Source organism: Mytilus galloprovincialis, chromosome 3 (assembly GCF_965363235.1).
Source record: "Mytilus galloprovincialis chromosome 3, xbMytGall1.hap1.1, whole genome shotgun sequence".
NCBI classification, from domain to species: Eukaryota; Metazoa; Mollusca; class Bivalvia; order Mytilida; family Mytilidae; genus Mytilus; species Mytilus galloprovincialis.
In genome coordinates this window covers 27,364,431-27,391,306 of record NC_134840.1, presented here as the reverse complement: position 1 = coordinate 27,391,306, position 26,876 = coordinate 27,364,431, and the positions used below count along the sequence as shown (strand labels likewise).

Here is a 26,876-nt window from a genome sequence, read left to right as displayed (position 1 = left end):
AAGCCGAGTTCTTAAATCTATTTTGCGATTGTTTGTGCAATTTGCATTCGATATTCGGTTTGCAGAAACTGGGATTTGCAATAGGATTATGAAACCATGATTGGCACTTCAAAAAAATAAATCAAAAAGTCAAGCCTTAACATGTTAATTCAAATAATAGCTGTATATATGAAGGAAAATGTAGTAAACTGCTGTTCAACAGTCATTAATCGAGAAATCGAAAATAAATTCGGGTAACAAACCAAAACTGAGGTAAACACATCAACTATAAGAGGAAACCAATGGGTCAACCGAAACACTGAACTGCAATGAAAACAAACGCCAACATACATAGAAACAGACTATATGATAACAACTGCCATATTTCTGACTTTGTAAAGGACGTTTAAAACAAATGGTATTGGTAGGCAGAACCTGTTATTATGTCTAGCCATACCTTTTGTTTATATGGCAATGTTAAAAATACTGCTTTAATGACAACATTATGTGAGAGGAATACAAAAAACTTACAAATGAAGGACATTCAGGACAGGGAATTGCATAAATAAGTAATATGATTGTACATTAGTCATTACGAAGTGTAAACCACAGAATAACAACGGCCTACTCCCATAAATTAACGACAGTATACCAGGAGATCACAATCGAATTATAAACTGTTTTTTAACACAAATGTCAACTTTTCTCATATGACTTTGTAAGCAATGCAAAACTATAGAAGTGAATGAACCATCACTCAGGGGGAGAGCCTTATTGTCACCATAAAAATATGTCAATATCAATATAAATGCATACCAAATATTGACAAAGTCATATGAAAAACGTATCGCATTTCTATGAGAAAATATCGCATCGGAAAAGTTTTCATAAGAGAACTTATCGCCATTCTATAAAAATAACGTCACATTCATAGGAGAAAAAAATAGCATTATTATCAAATTAAAGGGTACTATGGCGTTCATTAGCAATCCTACGTATACTGTCTTTAGGACGTCATTGGCAAAGTATTTTGACACCTCAAAATAATAGATCGTACAAATAAGTTTTATTCATTGCGAATGCTTATTACTCGTACATTTTCAACATACTTCTGATAAGATATTCAATATACAATTGTTTATATCGTCACATTTGTCCTGTTAAATAGTCTATGTTTTAAAAGAATAAAAAGTACTTTTTCCAAAACAATCCTTTATTCTTACAAGTGTCAACATTCGTGTGAGAATCCCCCACAATGCATTTCATTTAACAAAGAAAATATCAATACTTCGCAAAAGAAACAGATTCTCGATTTGCACTTTCAATAGACGGCTTAAAGATATATAAACCTTCTATAATGCAGTATTCTGTTATTACTTCCATTACTAGCTATAGGAATTTGAACTGACCAAACTATGTAAACAGCTATCATGGTTAATTTTGCCTGATCCTAATATGAACATAGCTATCATGGTTAATGGGACATGATCATACTATGTAAACAGCTATCAGGGTTAATTTAAACTGATTCTACTATGTACACATAGTATAATATTACTATGACCATAGTTATCATCATGGATAAATTAGCCGAATCCACCATTGTACATAGCTATCATGGTTAATTTGTCCTTTAGCTATTCATACAACAAAGGTTGATTTCTTCGCGTGCCAGTTCTGTTTGCACAACGTTTACATAAATTTCGAATTAGATTTTAAAAAGATAAATAAACGAATCTCTCTTTATTCATAATTATACTATATTACTCATTTGAACGAAACTAAACAAATATTTAAATAAAATTTATCTAATGCCTAAAGAATATAATTGTTTAGCTTTGGAGGTCCACTAAACTTTATCAGTGATCTCTTGGTAGTATGTTTGAAACCATGATTTATTGTAAAATCTCCCCACTTTAAAAACATAAGAAGATGTTGTATGATTGGCAATGACAAAAATGTTCACAAGAGAGAACAATGATGAGGGTGTGGATGTTAATAACTATAATAGCTCATCGTTAAAATATAAAACTGTTAAGACAATAAAGGGAAAAATAAATATGACAGACAGCAAACAATAACCACCATGTACTAAAGGGCCACTTACTTGTGATAACCATGTTTGCGAGCACTCTGACAGCCCTCCCATAATCAGGAACAGTTGTGAAATAGCAAACAACATAAGTGCAAATTGTAAAACTCAGTTCGAAAGGGCTCAACTAAAAAAGGTCAGCACAGAGTATATATATATATATACTAAACCAATTAATAAAATGACACTAAGTTCCAATAGCTAGTTCGAAGCTAATTACACTCATCATTCGTTTTTTTATGAAAAACATTGTTCGATTCTATACCTTAACATGTTTGTTCAAGAAGAAAAGGTGTGGTAAAAAAATAAATTAAAAAACTTTGAATTTCAAAAATTAAGTCTTGTAAAAAAAATATTTTAATGGCCAAAAATTTGTGCTTCATGATCACACCTCCCCCAACTAAAATTAACTTAAACACAGTGGTATATTTCTTTCATTAACCTAGTAAGATTGTGACTATGTTGGTTAATCTAACTCAAAATAGTCTTATGTTATAGGTTACATACCAACACTGTTGGGGAGAACAGATCTTTGAATTATAAAATAGCAGAACACAATCTCGGTCTATATCTTTATTTAAATATACAAATTTTGAGACAGGAAAATGATGCATTTGTAATATTATTCTTTTGAATTGAGATAATTATGCATTGTATTGTATTGTATTACTTGAACTATTTTAAAAAGTACAGAACATTGTTTGTATATTTTTTTTCAACTTTGGCAAATAAGGGGAAGCAACTCATATTACCTTACTTTTACTGCAAAATGTTCTTTTGTATAGTTTAAGTAAGGATACATGGAGTAACAGACTTGTTTTTCAGAGAAAAACCTTGTGTTGCAATTAGTTGCATGTTGTTCACTAAATTGACTAGACTAAGTTACAAGTTACAAATTAAGAATTTTGACCCGGTTGGCTTTCCATACTTGTCGGGCAAGTTACATAAACATCATAATACAATGTTATTATGAAACAAATTTTTAGCGAGATACCTGATTACAAGAAAAATTCTCACGTCAATATAGATGGATGGATAAAAAGAACAATCGATGTAATTAAACAATTTTATCACGCTTACAAGGTTATTTTTTGCAAAAATTATCGGTTGAGAGATAAACAAATTTCCCTCGGCTCACGGCTCTGGAAATTTGTTAACCTCTCAACTATTATTGTTGGCAAACTCCCCCTCGTATGCATGATATATTTGTATAAAAGGACATAATAAATAGAGTTCTGCTATATAAGTAAAAAATTTAATTAAAAACAAATGCCTACCTTTTTCAATAACGGCCCAATTTGAATTTAACTCTTCAAAAAATGTATTTGATACTTAATAAACAAGTTTTTTAAATATAAGTGTATTAAGGTTGATATCTCGACTGAGACGGTGAAGAAATAAAACAACCACCAAGGTTATATGTTCTACATTACGAACATTTCTTTGTTGTATAGCCGATTTAAAGGGTCTCATCATGTTCTCCGAGAATAAAGATCGTGCAAGAATACCCAACGGTGGTTAAATATTACGATTGGAACGTGAAAGCTCTGGTATAAGATCGTGAATTCCAAAGGTGTTATTCGGTTTATCGAGATAATTGGTCGTGAAAAATACCTAACGGTGGTAAAGCATTGCGTTTGGATAGTGAAATATCTGGTACTGGATCATGAATGTATTCAAATGTAAATTCTACCTTAAAATATTTGAAAAATCGCTGAATTTTCAAAACGCGGAACAAACCCGAAAAAATGCGCAATACATGTCTATGGATTTCATTAAAAAAAAAAAAAATAAAATAAAAAACACGCTTTTTGTAACTTAAATGGGCATATTCCAATATATCATGATAAATTTGAAACTTCATGTTTGATTTGTCGGATAGTACAGGGAAAAAAAGTATGCTCTTCCCTTGAAACCGTTCATTTGTTTATGAAAATCTTGTTGAATTTTGTTGATTTTTCATCAATTTTGATCGTGAACGATCAGGCAACGCTTTATTTTGATCGTGAAAGACAATGCATGACCAGACTTATTAATTAGAACACAATATATTGTTTACCAATTAATACACTTGCAACTGATGGAAGCGTGTAACTATTTTAATAAGAACGAACATTGATTTCTAGCTTTCAATTATTTTTTTCTAAATTCAATCCTTTACCTCGATAATTGATACAAATAACTAGGGATGTCAACAGTTCTGAAATTTAATACTCGGATACTCGGTCATGATACTCGAGTACTCGCGAGTATTAGGATGAATCTTATACGTCTATTGAAAAGTTTCGATTTTAGGCGGGCTGCAGTGTTTTTGTCATTACCTTTCATACATATTTTACGCAAGACAACCGTACTTATAAAAGCACAGCTTTATCCTCTGTTTGTTGTGTCAATTTAACAATGAATTACCGACCGCTGTTTCTATAAATAATTGTTTTTTTGCACCATCTTACGGAGCCCCGCTAGAGACATGCTAAGAAAAAAAAAATATTGTGCGCACAACTTAAATAAATTGTGCGCACAAAATAATATACTGTGCGCACAAAATAATATTGTGTGCGAACAAAATAATATAATGTGCGCACAAAATAATATATTGTGCGTACAAAATAATATATTGTGCACACAATTTAAATATATTGTGCACACAGCTTAAACATATTTTGCACACAACTTAAACATTTTGTGCGCACAAATTAAATATATTGTGCGCACAAAATAATATAGTGTGCGTTAAATTATTTGACCTTACACATGGTTCGGGTCTTCAATGTCTCCTTTTTAAAGTGACAGAATGGAGAAATGCCAGTGGCGGATCCAGAAGGGGGGCGTAGAGGGCGTACACTCCCCTTTGCTTGGACTTTTTTTTTTTTTTTTTTGTAAAATGATTAATCAGACTAGACTTTGTGAACTTAGCCATTTCCCGTGTAATTTTCATGCGACAATTCTTTACTTATACATTTGTAAAGATATTTTTCGCTGGTATTTACTGATTATGTCAAAGTAATGTGATTCGCTACATGGTGGAGTTGATCAGTGCGTAAAATAAAACGTCACTTAGTTATTTTGAAATTCAAATTACAGTAACACTTTGCTTAGGCTGAGGATGACAACCATGATACCTTCAAAGCGACACGGGATTGAGCAAGAACGTAGTGACATCTATTTCACAATTTCACCAAACAGAAAGTAATACGTACTCTATTACACTCTCATGAAGAAAAAAATCCACAGCAATATTATTTACCTACGAAAACATGTTTAACTCCAAACGACCCAGGCTATTTTAAAATAGCGTGATAGCTGAATAATGATCCCCAGTCAGTATAAGATCTAGATAGATTTAAAGTCTAAGGTACGAACCATTTGATTTGAGGATGCAGTCTAAGGTATTTGAGAGAAAAAAAATCTGACCCTGATTTTTGCATTAAATAAAAATTCTGGCCGTATCTGGATTGAAAACAATAATCTTTTTTGCTCATTGCTTAGAAACGAAAATTTCCAACAGAATTATTTAGTATTAAATGAACATGATGAATACAAAATGGGCGTATTTGTTTGAGGCCGGGGTTTGTATGTCTGACCGGAATGTCTGTTTCGCTGAACTGATATATTGAATACTTTTTTCAAGACCAGACTGCAACCTGTCTGCTGAGTGTGGCCTGTATGTCTCCATTTGTCGACCGTCATTCATAAATTCGTTGTTTTTTCAGACTCATTCGAAGCCTTTGGTTGATTTGGAACCCCTCATCTTCCTTAATTTTGTTGGGTGAAACATATCAACCAAACATTTGGATAAAAATTGCTTGTTTGATTTTTTTTTAACTCGTGTTAGTCGTATTGTAAATTTCATAGAATAGCCCGACGTATTTCTTGTTTGCAACAAGAAATCTTTGAGGTTATGCTAACTTAACATACAACAAACGAGAATTTTCCATGTCTATTTTTTACTGACAAGTTCCACATCAAATATATCAGTACATAGCTTTGGATCCATACTATCATTTTATGACAGACAATCAATAGGGAGAATACAGCATAAAAAAATGGCCAACACTTACACTTTAAAGCAACTATATAATATACATGCCCCACGCCAGGAACTTTTTAAAAAGTACATTTTACACTTATTTTATGGTTTTTGTCGAGCCTTCGACTGTAGTCGAAAAAGCGAGACTAAGCGGTCCTACATTCCGTCGTCGTCGTCGTCTGCGGCGTCCACACATATTCACTCTGTGGTTAAAGTTTTTGAAATTTTAATAACTTTCTTAAACTATACTGAATTTCTACCAAACTTGGACAGAAGCTTGTTTATGATCATAAGAAAGTATCCAGAAGTAAATTTTGTAAAAATAAATTTCCACTTTTCCGTATTTTACTTATAAATGGACTTAGTTTTTCTGCGAGGAAACATTACATTCACTCTGTGGTTAAAGTTTTTAAAATTTTAATAACTTTCATAAACTATCCTTGATTTGTACCAAACTTGGACAGAGCTTGTTTATAAGATAATATCCAGAAGAAAATTTTGTAAAAATAAATTTCCACTTTTCCGTATTTTACTTATAAATGGACTTAGTTTTTCTGCGAGGAAACATTACACTCACTCTGTGGTTAAAGTTTTTAAAATTTAAATAACTTTCATAAACTATCCTTGATTTGTACCAAACTTGGACAGAAGCTTGTTTATAATCATAAGATAGTATCAAGAAGAAAATCTTGTAAAAATAAATTTCCACTTTTCCGTATTTTACTTATAAATGGACTTATTCTTTTTGCCAGAAACAACATTCACTCTGTGGTTTTAAAATTTTTTATAATGTTCTTAAACTATCCTGGATTTTTACCAAACTTAGACAAAAGCTTGTTTCTGATCATAAGATATTATTCAGAAGTAAATTTTGCAAAAAAAATATCATTTTTTCCGTATTTTACTTATAAATGGACTTAGTTTTAATTTCTTCCAGTTAACATTACATACAGTCTGCAGTTAAAGTTTATAAAACATTTATTAGATTCATAAACTATCCTGGATTTTTTTTACCAAACTTAGAAGCTTCTTTCAATCAAAAGACTGTATCAAGAGGGAAATTTTTATTGATGTTTTTCCTCATTTTTGTTGAGTCTGCGATTAACAGCAAAAGAAGGCGAGACACTGGGTTCCGTGGAACCCTTACGAATTTTTAGCCTAAAAAAGGTCCCAAAAATTTTTCGCCTAGCTCCGCTCGGCAAACATTAAAAACTTCGCCCCCCCCTTCCAAATTCCTGGATCCGCCCCTGAATGCATAAGGTTTTCTTTTGAAATGGGGCTAGAATACATGGAAATACTCATCACTGCATGTGTATCAACTCCTGACAGGAATACTGAAGAAGTTACGTTTATTTCGTCTGACACTTGGTTTACCAACCGATGCGTTGGAAGCTTCCACTTTATATTAGAGTTTAGTGGAACGGTTTGAAAAAGACTTGACAATAGGCACGCCTGGTAAACCATCTAATCTCAACCAAATGTTGAGTCGGTAAAAAGTATTCTGGCACTTCCTGTTGAGCTTTTCTGGTTCAAAATATCCAAAATAAACACAGGGTAGGTCGACTTTTCGTCAATTTACTGAAAATCAATGATTATGTAAAATAGGAGAATGTCATGTCATTAGATAAATGATAATTGTAACTAATATGTCTCTTATTGGTTCAAAATATCTGAAATTGAAGTCACAATAACTTTTTTCCTACGGATTATCATGTTTACTTTCTTTGAAACCGATAGAACTGCTATGAAATTAATGATTTAGCAAGAAAATATGTCAATTATTTGTGTTTTTTTATGCTTTACGATGACCACGTCTGTAAAATGCAAGAATATATGTTTGTCAAGCCTAGTCTTAGCACAGAAATGACAAATTCTAAATGGTTGAGATATAAAGGTATTGGTTGAGTCTTTCTGTCACAATGAGACTGTCTGGTTACTTTGTGTAATGAAATATATTATTGTTAAAAACATGGGCACTCATGTTTCAAAGTTCAAATTAACTATGACCGACAAGCCAACACGCGTGCATTATTACTATATAAGATAAAAACTATTAAAATAGCTTTGCTAGAGTTTATTTCAACTAATTAAAATGTAATTTCTATTGTAAAAATATAGTTATTTCCCAAAATAAGCAAAGAATTGCCTGTAGAAAAATGCACGCCTTTCAAGTATAAATAAGATTATTTTATAATATATAAATATTATAATAACATAATTTGGATGAATTCGATTCCACAGACATTATTCAATGCCGAAAATGCGTACCTTTCTAACCTCCGATTAATTTGGAAATTACCACGCCGAACGGAGAACATATCAATCTATTAGTTTAGTAATTTTCTTGTCTGCCCTTCCATTAGGTGACACAAGAAAAAATTCCAGAAAAAGGGTAACAACTGTATCGAAAAGAGAAAATCGAGTTCACCTTTTAATGCTAAGGTGTGTTTGAGTTGAATATTTTGTTTAGAAAACGTAGAAAGCAAGAATATTTGAGACATCATCTCGCTTCAGATTCTATCATTTTTATATATGAAAGCTACAGGTTGACTTTATAACATAAAACATCACAGTACTAAAAGATGAAATATATGGGTCTAGTGAAGTACATTGTACCACAGGCACTTGTCTCAGAAAAAAATTCCTATATACCTTAATATAAGACAAATAACGGATACAAAACGGACACAGAACGAACGAGTATTGTAAAACAAAAAAACAGACGCTTACCGGACACTTCATCCGTTGAACGTCCGTTCAAAATTTTGAACATGCTCAACTTTTTCCATCGGGCAAAACGGACATCGACTGACAAAGCGGACAGTCTGACACTGAGCGAAATGAAACAGATATCGACCGACGTCTAACGGACAACAACGCGGCTTACGGACACGAACGAATGGAAAAAAGTTATCGGTTCGGCGTCCGTTTGCGCTATCAGGTAAGTTGTGGCCGGAGTTTTAAGCACCGGTCAAACCTTATTGGATAGCGCAAACGGACGCCGAACGGATAACTTTTTTCAATCCGTTCATGTCCGTTAGACATCCCTTAGTTTTCGTTTCATGTCCGTTCAGCATCCGTTTTATACATCAATGTCCCTTCTGTCCGGTGGAAAATTTTGAGCATGTTCAAAACTTTGAATTAAGGGACGTTCAACGGATGAAGTGCCCGTTGTACATCCTGTAGGTGTCCGTTTTTACGATACTTGTCCGTTCCGTTTCCGTTTTTAATCCGTATCTTCAATAACAATTTTGTCAACGGAAACCTTTTTCTTTTATCCGTTAGACGTCTGTTCGTGCTATCCAGTAAGGTGTGATAACAGCTTAAGTGAGGAGTAAACTCTTCTAGGCCTAGATTTAGAATAATGTGTTCTTAAAAAGTGACAAATATTAATTGCGGGCTAATACCTTGTGTATACTATAAATATATACATATAAAAGAAGATGTGGTATGATTGCCAATGAGACAAGTCTCCACAAGCGACCAAAATGGCACTATTATTGAAATAAACCATTATAGGTCAGCGTATGGCCTTCAACCATGAACAAAGCCCATACTGCATAGTAAGCTATAAAAGGCCCTGAAATGACAATGTAAAACAATTGTAGCGAGAAAACTAACGGTCTTATATATATAAAACTAAAAGCTCTCAAGAGCCTGTGTCGCTCACCTTGGTCTATGTGCATATTGAACAATGGACACAGATAAATTCATTACAAAATTGTGTTTTGGTGATGGTGATGTGTTTGTAGATCTTACTTTACTGAACATTCTTGTTGCTACAATTATCTCTATCTATAATGAACTTGGCCCAGTAATTACTGTGGAAAATACTTTCTAAAAATTTACAAAAATTTATGAAAAATGTTAAAAAGAGGTAGGGCCAATATGCCGAGGATTTTTTTCACAGAAGGGCCAATTTCAAAAAGTGCCAACAGAGTAAAATTTCCTATAAAAACCAAAAATAAAAATGCTTTTTGATCAATATCTCGATTTACATATAGTATGATATGTGTGATCAATAGTTAATTTAACCCTAAAAAAGGATGAAAGTCCAATATCCGGATTTTCGGGTGTTTTTATGTGGAAAAAACAGGGAATCCCCCAAGAAGGACATTTCAAACCAAAGAAAAGTTATGCTTTTTATGACTGTTGTTATTCATACTACTTTTTACTTCAAAAATGAAATTGGTTTAGTGTGTCCTTATTACATAAAAAACAACTTTTTAAAGAAAAAATTGTAACATCGATAAATTGTACCAATATAGTTTCTAAATAAGAGTCATAATGATAAGAATCGCCGTAGCTCCACCATTAGAGCACACAACTACTAATAAATGACGGTTTTGAAGAAAGGGTTCGAACCTCGCTCAGAACTTTTGCATTTTTTTGTGTTGTTATATTAAATTTTAAAGTTTCTATCATATTTTTTCGGTTGTTTGCTTGATTCATAGAGTCATTTTGGTTCATTTTGACTATTCAGTTAGTGTACTAGTAAATAATTTTACGTGTATCAAAGAAAAAACAATGTATCGCTTATTGTGTGCAATCCTATGACTGTCCATACTCTTGAATTACTTTCTATTCATGTGTTTACGTTATTACATATATCCAAGGGACAACTGCCGTCAAACTGATGTAGGTGCCTGTACATAACCAATAACACGAGAATTAATTCTATAGAAATTAAGCCTACATGTTGCGGGTGTAATATACACATAACTTAAAATAAGGCCATTGTATACAATTTTCATAACAACAAAACACATTTCGTCGAAACCTTTTTTGAACATGGTATTATATGTAACAAATGCAGTCAACAACAATTTTGTCGCCAAATCACAAACTGTAAAGATACTAGTACCGAAATTTTATCCACCGTCTATACACGGGTACATAACTCATCAGAAAAATAAAACAACATAACAAAACAAATCAATTACACTACAAATCGTGATTGTAGGTAAAACATCAAGAAGCTGTTGCATCTGTATCACAACGAAGGGCCGATTTGTTAAAATTACAGAAAAGGCAGTACAACATGAAGTAGTAACACAGGGTGATCTATGACCAACTGATGTAAGATGTTCTGCGGTTAAAATATATACATGCACATGTATTTTCTTGTCTTATCTTATAGACGATAAAACCTTAAAAGACCAGGACAAATACTGTGTAACAGATATACATATTCAGAATGAGAAAATCACGATTTGAATTAGTTCGATATCATTTGGCTCCTTGAGAAGTTACATGGTATGGCACCTTGCATAAAGGATGTTAATAATAAAATAAAATCAATATTAAAAAATCAATAGTCATCGCCTTGTTTTTGTAGGAATACCTGTTCAAGGTATGAAAATAAATGATGTGACGTATTTTTATGTACTATAAATAGCATCTATCGGGCTATTTAAAACATTATTTACCTATCTTATCGAATGAAACAAATTGCCGACAAATTGTCCCTACCTCTTTACTAGAAAGGGCAATAACTCCTAAAGGGGTCAACTGATCATTACGGTCATTTGACTTATTTGTAAATAGTTATCAAAGGTACCAGGATTATAATTTAGAACGCCAGACGCGCGTTTCGTCTACATAAGGCTCATCAGTGACGCTCATATCTTACTTTGCTGAACATTATTGCTGTTTACAGTTAATCTCTATCTATAATAATATTCAAGATAATAACCAAAAATAGCAAAATTTCCTTAAAATTATCAATTCAGGGGCAGCAATCCAACAACGACTTGTCCGATTTATCTTTGGGTTTTGAGTTATCAGCCAAAAAATGCATTTTACCCCTATGTTCTATTTTTAGCCATGGCGGCCATCTTGGTTGGTTGGCCGGGTCACTGGACACAATTTTTGAACTAGATACCCAAATTTAATTGTTTGGTTTAATTTGTCCCAGTAGTTTCAGAGGAGAAGATTTTTGTAAAAGTTAACGACGGACGACGGACCCAAAGTGTTGCGAAAAGCTCACTTGGCCCTTCGGGCCAGGTGAGCTAAAAATGAACGAAAAACAAATAAAATGTATGTAACGCACAAACAAACGACAACCACTGAAATACATAGTACTAACTTAGGACAGGCACATACAAACATAATGTGGCGGGCTTAAACATGTTATTGCGGGATCCCAACCTTCCCCTAACCTGGGACAGTGGAATATCAGTACAACATAAGAACCATAAAAATCAGTTGAAAAAGGCTTAACTCATTAGAAGGACACACATAAAAGTGGACGTGTATGTCAATTTCATTTCAAAAGCACACACAGCGTGTCAATCTAGTTCAAAGGAGGGTTTATATTCATGCAACAGTTTCATGTTCTCGTCTTGAATATGCATGTAGTTAGACAATTGGCGTTAATGACTCATTCAAACATCTATGCTACAATCTGTTCGGTTTTACTCCTGTGCATGATGTTGATTATAAACATAGAAACAAACGTTATAGAAAAATAACTGACCCACTGACATTAATGACTTTGGTGAAATTGCTACACGTTGATATTATTATATAATTTGACAATGAAAAAGAGACCCATTCCTGTGGCACGTCTATGTATTCTTTATAAAGAAGGAACCCCCTACCACGGTATGAGGCTGTCAGAAGAAAGGTCTAGTGTTGAAGATTCACAGTTAAGCACTGATTATGTAAATATAGCGCAGGTGGAGCAAATTGCCCGTGCTAACAATTTTTAAAACCCAGTTCTGTAGATAACGTGTAGTGCTGATGTTAACACCAGGGCTGCGTTCAATATCGTAGCAGCTACGCAGTGCTACGTAGATTTTCACTATTGAACGTTTGCAGAAGCTATACATTAGTTGTTACATAGATATTGATAGCAGCTACGTAGCTGCTACGATATTGAACTCAACCCAGCACTGCAAATGTAAAGTATAGTGATGTAGATATCGAAAAGCTAGCTACTGAGATGTCAAGATAAGCGTTGTAGGAATAAATTCTAGCCCTGGAGATGTCAATTACACCATTATTGACTCTATACCTTCTATGCAAAACTGCATCTCAAACGCTAGACTATTAATATCCAGCGCTAAAACGCTGGAATTTTTATTGTGTTCATATTTTTTTCAGTACATTCCCACAATAATTTTTTTTTTCTTATGAGAAGGAAAGCAAAAATTTTTCCCTATAAAGTGTCACAGAAATACATTTTTTTTCACAAAACTATAAAATTAACATAAAATTCATTTTAACTATTCACTTTGATGTAAAATTAAAGTGCATGGCTCTGTCTATATCCTGGCATTGAATTTTGTCTCTTTTGTTAGCCCACTTCCTATATTATCATATTCTCCGAGTCCGTCATACAGGTACTACAGTCCTTAAATTTAAATACTGCAATTGAAGTGGCCACCATTGCCATATGTAATAGTGGAGTGACAAATCGGGAAAAGTCGCTTATTCAAGGAGTTTAATGGACCGAAATACCTCACGGCTGAAAGTTCACATGAAGATAGAGTAAACATTATACTTTCATTTCAGTCCTGTCGTAGAGTTTTCCCAATGTGCTGTTTTTTGTAAAATCGCATAAAACTGAGATTTTCTGATTTTTTTCTTTTTCATTTTTTAACACGGGAACGTTTATTATAAATTCTCGAATGAAGCTATCATCAAAAAATTGGTATCAGATGAAAGAGTGATGTATCAGCTTTTATTTGACATCAAACTTTAATATCATATGAACATATAAATTGAGTGAATTGGACGATTTTCAATTTAGAATTGAATGCTTCTTTTTGTAACTTTATTGGGGTGTAAAAGCGTGTTATCATGAATGAAAAGTTTTATTGAGCAATGCAATTGCTTACGGAATAACACGTGATGTGCAGTAAGCCAATCAGAATAAAGTATCATAATGAAACATACATCTAATGTAATTATATGTATGTAACATCTTTTTACCACCTTACCGTCTATCAAAGTATATTTCATTTCTTGTATATATCATCAAAAGTAAATTTTCACAAAAAAAAAAAATGTGGAACAACCAATACTTAAGAAGTTTTGATGTATAAAAGTTTGATAGAACATACAAATCAACTTTTACGAGCATTTTTATAAAACTCATCACATAGCAGTATTAGGCAGCAACCATTTGATTTTCTGGGGGGGGGGGGGGGGGGCTATGGCAACAAGGCGAAAACAATTTTTTTCTTTCAATTTTAGCATTACATATAGTGGCAGCTGAGGATGAAACAAACAATTTTTTTTTCTCAGAATCAAAAACAAATTATTTTTTTCTCCAAAAACTGGAAACAAACTTTTTTTTCCAAAAAAAACCATAGCCCCCCCCCCCCCCCCCCCCCAGAAAATCAAATGGTTGCTGCCTTACTACTCAATTTTCACCTCAATAAGTCATGTAACGTTCCCCTTTCCTATTTCCCCTGTCATATGAAATGCAATAAATTAATATGCATTTTCTAAAGTTTTATAAAAAAAGAATATATAATTGTATCAATAGTTGTGTTTATGTGCTTGAATAGTACAGATGCTAAGGTTAAATAACTTTTGAGATGCTTTTATTCTTGTTCGGAAATACTAATTTTAAACCACATTGGAACACATCCGAAAAATTCCGGAAAATTATTGTCAGTGCTAATTATTCAATTAAATAAGAACGAGTAAAGTAGCTTAGATCGTATTATTAAGCCTTTACATGTCCAAGAAGAAAACATGATCACGCATTTGAATTAGTGAGAGCAAAAACATGCGTGTAACGATGAATCAACATTCGTTAAAACACGTTGGTGAGTTCACTCGTCATAAATAACTTCAAGGACAAGCCGCTTTAACATTCAGCATGCATTGTTAACTATTTGATGAAATTTAAAATAATTTGCTTCTGATGCTTCAAATTAATGGTATGATTGCCAATTAGACAAATCGCCACAAAAGACCAAAAATTACACATACATTTACAACTATAGGTCACCGTACGGCCTTCAACAATAAGCAAAGCCCTTACCGCATACCGGTAGTAAGCAATAAAGGGGCCGAATTGACAAATGTAAAAAAATCCAAACGAAAGAAAAAACGGCCCAATTAATGTACAAAATAATAAACAAACAACAAAAATGTAACAGCAACAAATGACAACCACTGTATAACAGGCTCCAGACTTGGGACAGCCACATACAGAATGTGGCATGTCAGCAGGCGCCCAACCCTCCCCTTACTTCGGACATTGGTGTATATAAAAAGAAGATGTGGTAGGATTACCAATGGAATAACTCTCCACAAGAGACAAAATGACACAGATATTTACAACTATAGGTTACCGCACGACCTTCACAATGAACAAATCCCATACCACAATGTCAGCTATTAAAGGCGTCAAAGGGACAATAATGATTAAAAATGGTGGTAGGTCCAAATTGTTCTTCAAGTCATTGAATGCAGATCAATTAGAGATTATAAGAAATTTCTTTGCATCTGAAAATAAACATGGGTTGATAAGATTTGTAGGTACACTGTTATGCACTATCGCACTACAATGATTTTGATTTGCAAGAACATGACGAAATATTTCCAGCGGGATCTTTTTAAAATCTATAGACTGTGAAGCAATTTTGTGTAGGATTTGTAAGTGACTGAAGTGGCAGTTATACGAATTATTCTGTCGCCTCTTTTTGTCAGTAAACAGATATTGAAAAGTTATACCAGTGGTTGCATCATATTAAAATCATGACAGTTATGTTTTAATTCTAATAAGGTCTTTGTCAAAAAAGATGAATTGTGATTTTAGACTACAGGCGTTTCTTCAACCAAAGCCACAAGACACTTTTTTCTTATTCACGAAATATTCAACTTTTTAAAAGTTATTGGACCCCTGATATCTGGCACACCAACAGAAACTCGCGCTCTTACAGGATGCGATACGTCTCCTATAATCGAAATTGGCAAAGGAAGACAATTACAAGGGGTCTGGAAAACATGCATGTATCCAAATTTGTCATTCTAGCTGGTTGACCGTTCTTATATTGACACATATTTTGCAGTGAAAATCACTTCACCGCGGATCAAAATAACCCCAGAAGCAATTGTGGTCAATCAGTACATGGTGAACTGAATAAACTCATGAGTATTGTCGGCGCTATACAATGACATCAAATTGATGTGCATATTATAATAATACATAGACAGCAACTTTTGAAGCGGTATGTCCCTGTGAATCTTTGTTAACATAAATATATCGAGCTTTCAAGTCGGCTTTATATTTCATTGTTTATAGATATAAGAAGAAATGGTATGAGTTCCAATGAGACATCCAGGTCATAATTTGTAAAAGTTAACCATTATTGGTCAAAGTACGGTCTTCAAAACGGAATCTTGGCTCACACCGAACAGTTTAAGGGCTCCAAAAATGACTAGTGTAAAACCATTGCAACGGTCTAATCTGACTATATAAAAACTAGAAACGAGAAACATTTATGAACCACATCAACAAACGACAACCATGTCTGTCGTTGTTTTATAAAAAGAAAAGGGGGACACATCTTCTCAATGTGCAATTGGTATAGTACTGGTTTATTTATTTACATAAAAACAAACTTCATATACTATAGTGTCATGAACATGAAGACTCATTTTTATAGTTCTAAAATCCTTTTAACAGTTTAAATATTTAGAAAAAGAATTTCATCATTTCTTTCATAACGTCATGGACAGAGTGTTAACTTTACAGTTCTTATTTCTCCTCTGTTCTATATGGCATTTTAATGAAACTTCACAGAAATATCTTTATAAGTGGCAATATATTATTGCATAGCTAAATCTTAATTATGAATATTTTTTGTCGATTATTTCCGTAGATAAAGCTAACATGTTGCAAGCGAGGGTACGTATTACTGATATCTGGTAATCAGACATAAAAATGGCTAGCTGTATTTGTGGAGCATTCTTAGCGCATGCTTCCATCGAAAAAAAAATCTCATTTAACATGAGAGACTACCGAGAAATTGTCCAAAATATTTAAAATTTGCGATTTTTTAACCCCCCCCCCCCCTTTTGACCTTTGAACGCAGTTTTCCAAAATCTGCACCACTTTGGCACTCTACGACATGCCTTAATCAAAGGATATTATATTTATCTACAAAATAAGAACAAAATCAACCGTGAGGCATTTCGGTCCATTAAATTTTCAAATTTACCTTATTTGTCACCGTACTATTATGGCAAAGAGTGAGTAACTCCAAATTATAAACATCCACTGTTTCCAACTATGATAATTGATATTCCATTGAAAAAGAGATATAAAGAATGATACAAACGGAAAATACTACCGGTATGCAACTCTGTGTCATACACAATCAGTGCTATTTTAAAAGACTGCTTATGATATCATATCTATTACTGTTATAAAATGACCATTTCATGTTTATGATAGTTACAGTTTTAAGTATGGTCTTATGCATGAGATTTGGAATGCTTTTAAATATTTCTGGATCAAACACTGTTACAGGAACATACAAAAAGTAAGAAGGTATAAATAGAAATCTTAGCTTAATCTGTAGAGTGGACAGATGTTTATAATCTGCTGTTTCACTGTCTCAACTGTTGTTGGTTTCACCATTCTCAATTCAGCAGTGCAAAAAAAAAAATCAAGCAGGTAACAATATATATTTTTTTTCAGCTACACTGCCAAATATATTTTTTTTCTGTCAGCTAGGCCATCAACATATTTTTTTCCAAAAAAACCTAGGCCCCTCCAGATAAGAAAATGGTTGTTGCCTTAGACTATATAACAACCAAAGGTCTCTTTAGAAGCTGCTGTCATAATTACAGACAAGATTTAAATGACATTTGAAATGTCAAACAATATACGGCAAATTTATGAATTTTGACGGCTAGTTGAAAATTCCATTCACCAGAAGATCTCAACATTGTTCCAGAATATCACAATTGATACCAGAAAATCTCAACATGGCATACTTTCTAACATATTTAGCTTTATGAAATTATATAAGTAAAGAAAAAGAACAAAATGTAATTTTGTGTTTAGAAGGTTTAAGAAAAATACTTATTTACTGATATATACATTAGTTTATCAATGATATCACTGTCATTTTGTCAAGTATAGCTGACTGCACTGGCCACATTTACCTGCTGGAGAAAAGTCATTCCGGTGTCATTTGAAATCATATTGGTCCATGTTATACACAAGACAAACCCTAATTCAATTATCTATAGCATGACATTCTCCTATTTTACAAAAAACGCATTGATATTTAGTAAATCGACGAAAAGTCGACCTACCCTGCGTTTATTTTGGATAATTTGAACCTGAAAAGCTCAACAGGAAGTGCCAGAATACTTTTTTCCGTCTCAACCGATTAGATTGTTTACCAGGCGTGATAGAGCGAGGACACTATTGAATTTACGTAGACTTTGATAATATAGTTTTACCTGTTTTCTTTTAACAAAGATTGACATGCTACTCAATTCACGACTTTGTTATGCTCCGTTGACGTTGGAGATGGTCATTATATTTAAATGTCTTTACGTCCGTCCATTCGTCCGTCTCTGTTTAAGGTAAATGTTTTGGTTATAGTTTATGATGAAGTTTTAGTGCCATCAACGTCAATGAATTAAGTGGTTTCTCTAAAGATAGCATTGTAAAAGTGTAGAGTACATCTTCCTATATCTATAGAGTAAGTCAAATCCGCTGAAAACTGAATACACCTGCACCTTTTTTTTATTTATTAAAGATGACTATGTTTGATCATGATTTAGTACGTTTCTGACCCAAAATGTACTGTTCGTTATTGAAATGTGACGGTGTGTTTAGTATAAGAAATTCACCATAAAGTTGTGATCAAATAAAGATAAAACTCAGTACATATACAAATCAGAAGATGCAATATGAGTGCCAATGAGACAGCTCTCCATCCAAATCATAATTTATTAAAAGTTAACAAATATTGGTTATGATACGATCTTCATCACGGAGCTCACACCAAACAGCAAACTATAAAAGGCCCAAAATGACTATAACAAAACGATAAACAGAGATGAACCACACCAATAAACGACAATCACTAAACAACAAGCTCCCTATATATATAGAACAGCATGCTTATTATGATTTAAAAATTCATAAGAGTTGTGTACAAATGTTTCAGGTCAAGTTATAGTTTCATTCTGAGTAATAAAAGAGAGAACAAGAGGTCACTTATAGTTTCTATTTGTGATCGATTTGATTATAAAATTTACAGAATGTTGTTCGTGTTCATTATGAAACTGAAATGTTACGAAGCAATTTAGGAATAGTCAATAAAATTCCTCACTGGAAGATTTTGAAAACAAACGAAACAATTATGATTCATTTTTTCCAAATATGGTCCGTTTAGGGCATCATTTATTCAAAAACTTGTGGCCCGATTGATCTCGATCGATGTGTGATTGCCAACGAGACAACTATATACATATACACTATAGCTCATACAAATACGGGTTATATTCTTCTCATATATTTTACGATGGTATGATTTTCAACCCCTAACTGAAGGGATTGTGATTGATATTCATATGATTAAGACATATTCTTTCAATCAGTTTAATTGAGGGGTGGAGCTGGCATGTCAGTAACTGCTAGTAGTTCTTTGTTATTTTATGTATCATTGTCAATTTGTTAAGTTTCATTTGTTACCTATTCTGACATCGGACACGGACTTCTTTTAAACTGAGTTTTACTGTCGGTATTGCTGTTTGGTTTTTGTTTTTATCTGCATTGGCTAGAGGTATAACAGGAGGGTTGAGATCTCACAAAACATGTTTAACTCCGCCTCATTTTTTGGGCCTCTTCAAGGTCAGGAGCCTCTGGTCTTTGTTGGTCTTGTATAATTTTTAATTTTAGTTTCTTCTATATACTTTCGATAGATAAAGTACCAATTAACCCTGAAAATGAGGTCAAGGTATTATGACATATGTCAAGTGGGAATTTAGACATTAAAATTGTTCCATACAACCAAATATAGAAGAACTATTGCATTTTGTATCTGAGATTTCGTCTTAACCACGAACACTTAACCTTGTTCAATGATCCATACAATAGGGTCATGGTCAAGTGAAAACTGTTTTCCTATTTTTAGGAGCACACCATATTATTTTGGTGCGCACAGAATATTATGTTGTGCGCACAACATATTCAAGTTGTGCGCACAATATATATAAGTTGTGCGCCTAATATATATAAGTTGAATGTCGCTCTCGTATTTTCTCCCATCTTTAAATTGTAAAAATTAAACAATATAAATAGTTAATTTTCAAATACAGAGTAATTAAATTAATTCAAATGTACATATCATACCAATCACGTTTACATAGACGTCTTGATTAACAAACAAATGTAAGTTTTTACGGCTTGTGATGAGTTAATTTTTAATCCATGAAGGTGTTGCTCGTGTCCAAACACCGTTATAAATGTCTCTAATTAGTTGCGTAGGGTTCACCGCAGGTCACTTTGATTTTATTCTTGTTTAGAAATATGATCTGGTGAACAATTTCAGTCGATGTACTGTTTGACTTTTTATTTTTTGTTACAAGTAGTGCAAATGAAAACCTTCCATCGGAAGGAAAGGACCTTGCTGGTACTACAGTAACTATAAAAATAGTGTATGATTTATATATGATTAGGTTCTTTTTAGAGTTTTTTTTTTGGCATTCTTAAAACTTCTGAAAATATTCTTTAAAGCTCAGTTTTTCTGATTTTTTTTATTTAAGTATTAACTGCAGAAAATCCTTAAAATTTGAGATGTTTTATGTATTAGATGTTCCAATTAAGGTGGTGTGTTATTCTCAATAAAATATATACGAAGCCGACGCATAAGTTACATGCCACTAGGCTTCACTAAATTCATCTGTAAAACATCTACCATGATTTCATCCAAAAAACAAAATATGAAGATATGATAGATAAAGCAAATGCATCCTGATTACAAAGGAAGCCGAGTTCTTAAATCTATTTTGCGATTGTTTGTGCAATTTGCATTCGATATTCGGTTTGCAGAAACTGGGATTTGCAATAGGATTATGAAACCATGATTGGCACTTCAAAAAAATAAATCAAAAAGTCAAGCCTTAACATGTTAATTCAAATAATAGCTGTATATATGAAGGAAAATGTAGTAAACTGCTGTTCAACAGTCATCAATCGAGAAATCGAAAATAAATTCGGGTAACAAACCAAAACTGAGGTAAACACATCAACTATAAGAGGAAACCAATGGGTCAACCGAAACACTGAACTGCAATGAAAACAAACGCCAACATACATAGAAACAGACTATATGATAACAACTGCCATATTTCTGACTTTGTAAAGGACGTTTAAAACAAATGGTATTGGTAGGCAGAACCTGTTATTATGTCTAGCCATACCTTTTGTTTATATGGCAATGTTAAAAATACTGCTTTAATGACAACATTATGTGAGAGGAATACAAAAAACTTACAAATGAAGGACATTCAGGACAGGGAATTGCATAAATAAGTAATATGATTGTACATTAGTCATTACGAAGTGTAAACCACAGAATAACAACGGCCTACTCCCATAAATTAACGACAGTATACCAGGAGATCACAATCGAATTATAAACTGTTTTTTAACACAAATGTCAACTTTTCTCATATGACTTTGTAAGCAATGCAAAACTATAGAAGTGAATGAACCATCACTCAGGGGGAGAGCCTTATTGTCACCATAAAAATATGTCAATATCAATATAAATGCATACCAAATATTGACAAAGTCATATGAAAAACGTATCGCATTTCTATGAGAAAATATCGCATCGGAAAAGTTTTCATAAGAGAACTTATCGCCATTCTATAAAAATAACGTCACATTCATAGGAGAAAAAAATAGCATTATTATCAAATTAAAGGGTACTATGGCGTTCATTAGCAATCCTACGTATACTGTCTTTAGGACGTCATTGGCAAAGTATTTTGACACCTCAAAATAATAGATCGTACAAATAAGTTTTATTCATTGCGAATGCTTATTACTCGTACATTTTCAACATACTTCTGATAAGATATTCAATATACAATTGTTTATATCGTCACATTTGTCCTGTTAAATAGTCTATGTTTTAAAAGAATAAAAAGTACTTTTTCCAAAACAATCCTTTATTCTTACAAGTGTCAACATTCGTGTGAGAATCCCCCGCAATGCATTTCATTTAACAAAGAAAATATCAATACTTCGCAAAAGAAACAGATTCTCGATTTGCACTTTCAATAGACGGCTTAAAGATATATAAACCTTCTATAATGCAGTATTCTGTTATTACTTCCATTACTAGCTATAGGAATTTGAACTGACCAAACTATGTAAACAGCTATCATGGTTAATTTTGCCTGATCCTAATATAAACATAGCTATCATGGTTAATGGGACATGATCATACTATGTAAACAGCTATCAGGGTTAATTTAAACTGATTCTACTATGTACACATAGTATAATATTACTATGACCATAGTTATCATCATGGATAAATTAGCCGAATCCACCATTGTACATAGCTATCATGGTTAATTTGTCCTTTAGCTATTCATACAACAAAGGTTGATTTCTTCGCGTGCCAGTTCTGTTTGCACAACGTTTACATAAATTTCGAATTAGATTTTAAAAAGATAAATAAACGAATCTCTCTTTATTCATAATTATACTATATTACTCATTTGAACGAAACTAAACAAATATTTAAATAAAATTTATCTAATGCCTAAAGAATATAATTGTTTAGCTTTGGAGGTCCACTAAACTTTATCAGTGATCTCTTGGTAGTATGTTTGAAACCATGATTTATTGTAAAATCTCCCCACTTTAAAAACATAAGAAGATTTTGTATGATTGGCAATGACAAAAATGTCCACAAGAGAGAACAATGATGAGGGTGTGGATGTTAATAACTATAATAGCTCATCGTTAAAATATAAAACTGTTAAGACCATTAAGGGAAAAATAAATATGACAGACAGCAAACAATAACCACCATGTACTAAAGGGCCACTTACTTGTGATAACCATGTTTGCGAGCACTCTGTCAGCCCTCCCATAACCAGGAACAGTTGTGAAATAGCAAACAACATAAGTGCAAATTGTAAAACTCAGTTCGAAAGGGCTCAACTAAAAAAGGTCAGCACAGAGTATATATATATACTAAACTAATTAATAAAATGACACTAAGTTCCGATAGCTAGTTCGAAGCTAATTACAGTTGGTGAATAAATACTCTTGGCACAGACAAAAAATATCAATTCCTAAACATCCGATTAGAAACCAGTGAAAAGTGGGTTCAGTGTTATTATTATATATTATATTGATGTTTTGGAGGCGACTTTCCTGGTATCGAACTTGCACCCTTGTGGGTTTAGTGTTACAGCCAAAGCTTTACTTATATGGTGTGCAAGTACTGAGATCGTCGCTAATTACATCAGTAGTTGTTTGCTTCTGGAGCCTGGAATTTTCATTTGTGAAAAAATATTTAACATACAATCATTTAACACTCATTATTCTTTTTTATTTTCTGAAAAACATTGTTCGATTCTATATCTTAACATGTTTGTTCAAGAAGAAAAGGTGTGGTAAAAAAATAAATTAAAAAACTTTGAATTTCAAAAATTAAATTATTTATTTAAATGGCCAAAATCTTGTGCTTCATGAACGCACCTCCCCCAACTAAAATTCACTTAAACACAGGGGTATATTTCTTTCATTAACCTAGTTAGACTGTGACTATGTTGGTTATTCTAATTTATAATAGGCTTCTGTTATAGGTTACATGCAATTACTATTGTGGAGAATCAGATCTTTGAATTATAAAATAGCAGAACACAATCTCGGTCTATATCTTTATTTTAATATACAAATTTTGAGACAGGAAAGTGATGCATTTGTAATATTATTCTTTTGAATTGAGATAAATATGCATTGTATTGTATTATATTGTATTACTTGAACTATTTTAAAAAATACAGAACATTTTTTGTATATTTTTTTTTTCAACTTTGGCAAATAAGGGGAAGCAACTCATATTACCTTACTTTGACTTCAAAATGTTTTCATGAATTTAACCACTTTCCGCAAAATATATTTTTGTATAGTTTAAGTATGTTGTTCATAGATACATGTAGTAACAGACTTGTTTTTCAGAGAAAAACCTTGTGTTGCAATTAGTTGCATGTTGTTCACTAAATTGACTTGACTAAGTTACAAGTTACAAATTAAGAATTTTGACCCCGTTGGCTTTCCATACTTATCGGGCAAGTAACATAAATATCATAATACTATGATTATTATGAAACATTTTTTTTGCGAGTTACCTGATTACAAGAAAAATTCTCACGTCAACATAGATGGGTGGATAAAAAGAACAATCGATGTAATTAAACACTTTTATCACGCTTACAAGGTTATTTTTAGCAAAACATATCGGTTGAGAGGTAAACAAATTTCCCTCAGCTGACGGCTCTGGAAATTTGTTATCATCTCAACTAGTATTGTTGGCAAACACACCCCTTTTATGCATTTTATATTTGTATAAATGACATAATAAATAGAGTTCTGCTATATAATTTAAAAAGTTATTTGAAAACAAATGCCTACCTTTTTCAATAACGGCCCACTTTAAATTGAACGCTTCAAAAATGTATTTGATACTTAATAAACAAGTTTCTTTAAATATAAGTGTGTTAAGGTTGGTATCCCGACTGAGACGGTGAAAAAATAAAACACCCACCAAGGTTATATGTTCTACATTACGAACATTTCTTTGTTGTATAGCCGATTTAAAGGGTCTCATTATGTTCATCGAGAATAAAGATCGTGCAAGAATACCCAACGGTGGTTAAATATTACGATTGGATCGCAGAGGCGGATTTAGGGGGGGGCCCAGGGGGCCCGGGCTTCCTTTTTGGGAAAAAAATTGGTTGCTTATATAGGGAATCATTGAAGCGTGACTGGAGCGGGCCCCCTCTTAGGTCAGTCAGTGGGCCCCCACTTATGAAAATTTCTGGATCCGCCACTGGATCGTGAAAGCTCTGGTATAAGATCGTGAATTCCACGGGTGTAATTCGGTTTATCGAGATAATTGGTCGTGAAAGAATACCTAACGGTGGTTAAGCATTGCGTTTTGGATAGTGAAAGATCTGGTACTGGATCATGAATGTAATCAAATGTAAATTCTACCTTAAAATATTTGAAAAATCGCTGAATTTTCAAAACGCAGAACAAATCCGAAAAATAGCGCAATACCTGTCTATGAATTTCATTATAAAAAACACGCTTTTGTAACTTTAATGGTCCAAATTCCAATATATCATGATATATTTGAAACTTCATCTTTGGTGTGTCCGATAGTACAGGGAAATAAAAGTATGCTCTTCCCTTGAAACTCTTGTTGAATTTCGTTGATTTTTCATCAAACTTGATCGTGAACGATCAGGCAACGCTTTATTTTGATCGTGAAAGACAATGTATGACCAGACTTATTAATTAAAAAACAATATATTGTTTACCAATTAATATACTTGCAACTGATGGAAGCGTGTAACTATTTTAATAAGAACGAACATTGATTTCTAGCTTTCAATTTTTTTCTAAATTCAATACTTTACCTCGATAATTAATACAAATAACTAGGGATGTCAAAAGATCTGAAATTTAATACTCGGACACTCGGTCATGATACTCGAGTACTTGCGAGTACTCGGATGAATCTTATACGTCTATAGAAAAGTTTTGATTTTAGGCGGGATGCAGTGTTTTTGTCATTACCTTTCATATACATATTAACGAAAGACAACCGTACTAAAAGCACAGATTTATCCTCTGTTTGTTGTGTCAATTTAACAATGAATAACCGACCGCTGTTTCTATAAATAACCTATCATAATAGCAATAATTGTTTGTGTACGTGTTCATGAACTTATTCCAATTAACTCAAAAATATTTGCATATAAAGTCCGACAAAGTAGATAATTTATGTATCATCTGTTCCTGATGAGTTGGTATTTTTCATAATACGACTTATCCATAAATTGTCAACAACAATATTGGACTTCAAATATTTGTGCTTTTTCTTGTTGCTCAGTCTTATCTTTTTCTGTGTTTTGTTGTTTTGTACTATCTCGTTTGTCATGTTTTTTTTAATTTTTTTTTAGCCATGACGTTGTCCGTTTATTTTCGACTTGTGGGTTTGAATGTCGCTCTCGTATTTTCTCCTATCTTTAAATTGTAAAAATTAAACAATCTAAATAGTTAATTTTCAAATACAGAGTAATTAAATTAATTCAAACTAGAACACACCCGCGAAATCGCGGGCATATACAGCTTGTGAACTGTTGTAGGATGATTTTTTGTAAAAGATATTATGTATGGAGAAGTTCATAAAAGGTATCAAAAGCCCTCTCCCTTTTTCCAAAGACCGATATTTGTTTCCTTTCCGTGTTAAATTCAATTATTTTTGTGTTTTTGGCCTCAGACCACAATTATTCTTCTCCTTTGCTACAATGCATCTTTTGGTAAAAGTCAAATTAAATTAAAAATTTGCACCGCTTCAAACATGAAATAAATGTATCTGTTTATATATAGACCATTATTAGTCGAATAAAAATATGCTTCCAGGACAATCCATCAGTGCTTTATCTTTTGAGAGCCTTATTAGCATGCCAATGGTAGGATATGAATCTTGTATAAATGACTAAGACCGACTAATGCTAATTTGA

At 32.8% G+C, this 26,876-nt stretch overlaps 1 protein-coding gene and 1 long non-coding RNA gene across 3 annotated transcripts in view; one reads left to right on the top strand and one right to left on the bottom strand.

Annotated features, from left to right (window-relative positions):
• LOC143067588 (uncharacterized) overlaps window positions 1-24,880 on the bottom strand; it is a 107,457-nt gene extending 82,577 nt beyond the window's left edge. The window contains exon 1 of one of the 2 annotated variants that reach the window (XM_076240939.1): window positions 24,757-24,880. The gene's annotated coding sequence lies outside the window, so the exon portion shown is untranslated. Of the gene's footprint in view, window positions 1-3,348; window positions 3,375-24,756 lie in introns of those variants that run through there. The other variant, XM_076240940.1, reaches the window with a different exon arrangement.
• LOC143067589 (uncharacterized) overlaps window positions 1-26,876 on the top strand; it is a 109,076-nt gene that overhangs the window by 66,057 nt on the left and 16,143 nt on the right. The gene's annotated exons all lie outside the window — the stretch shown is intronic.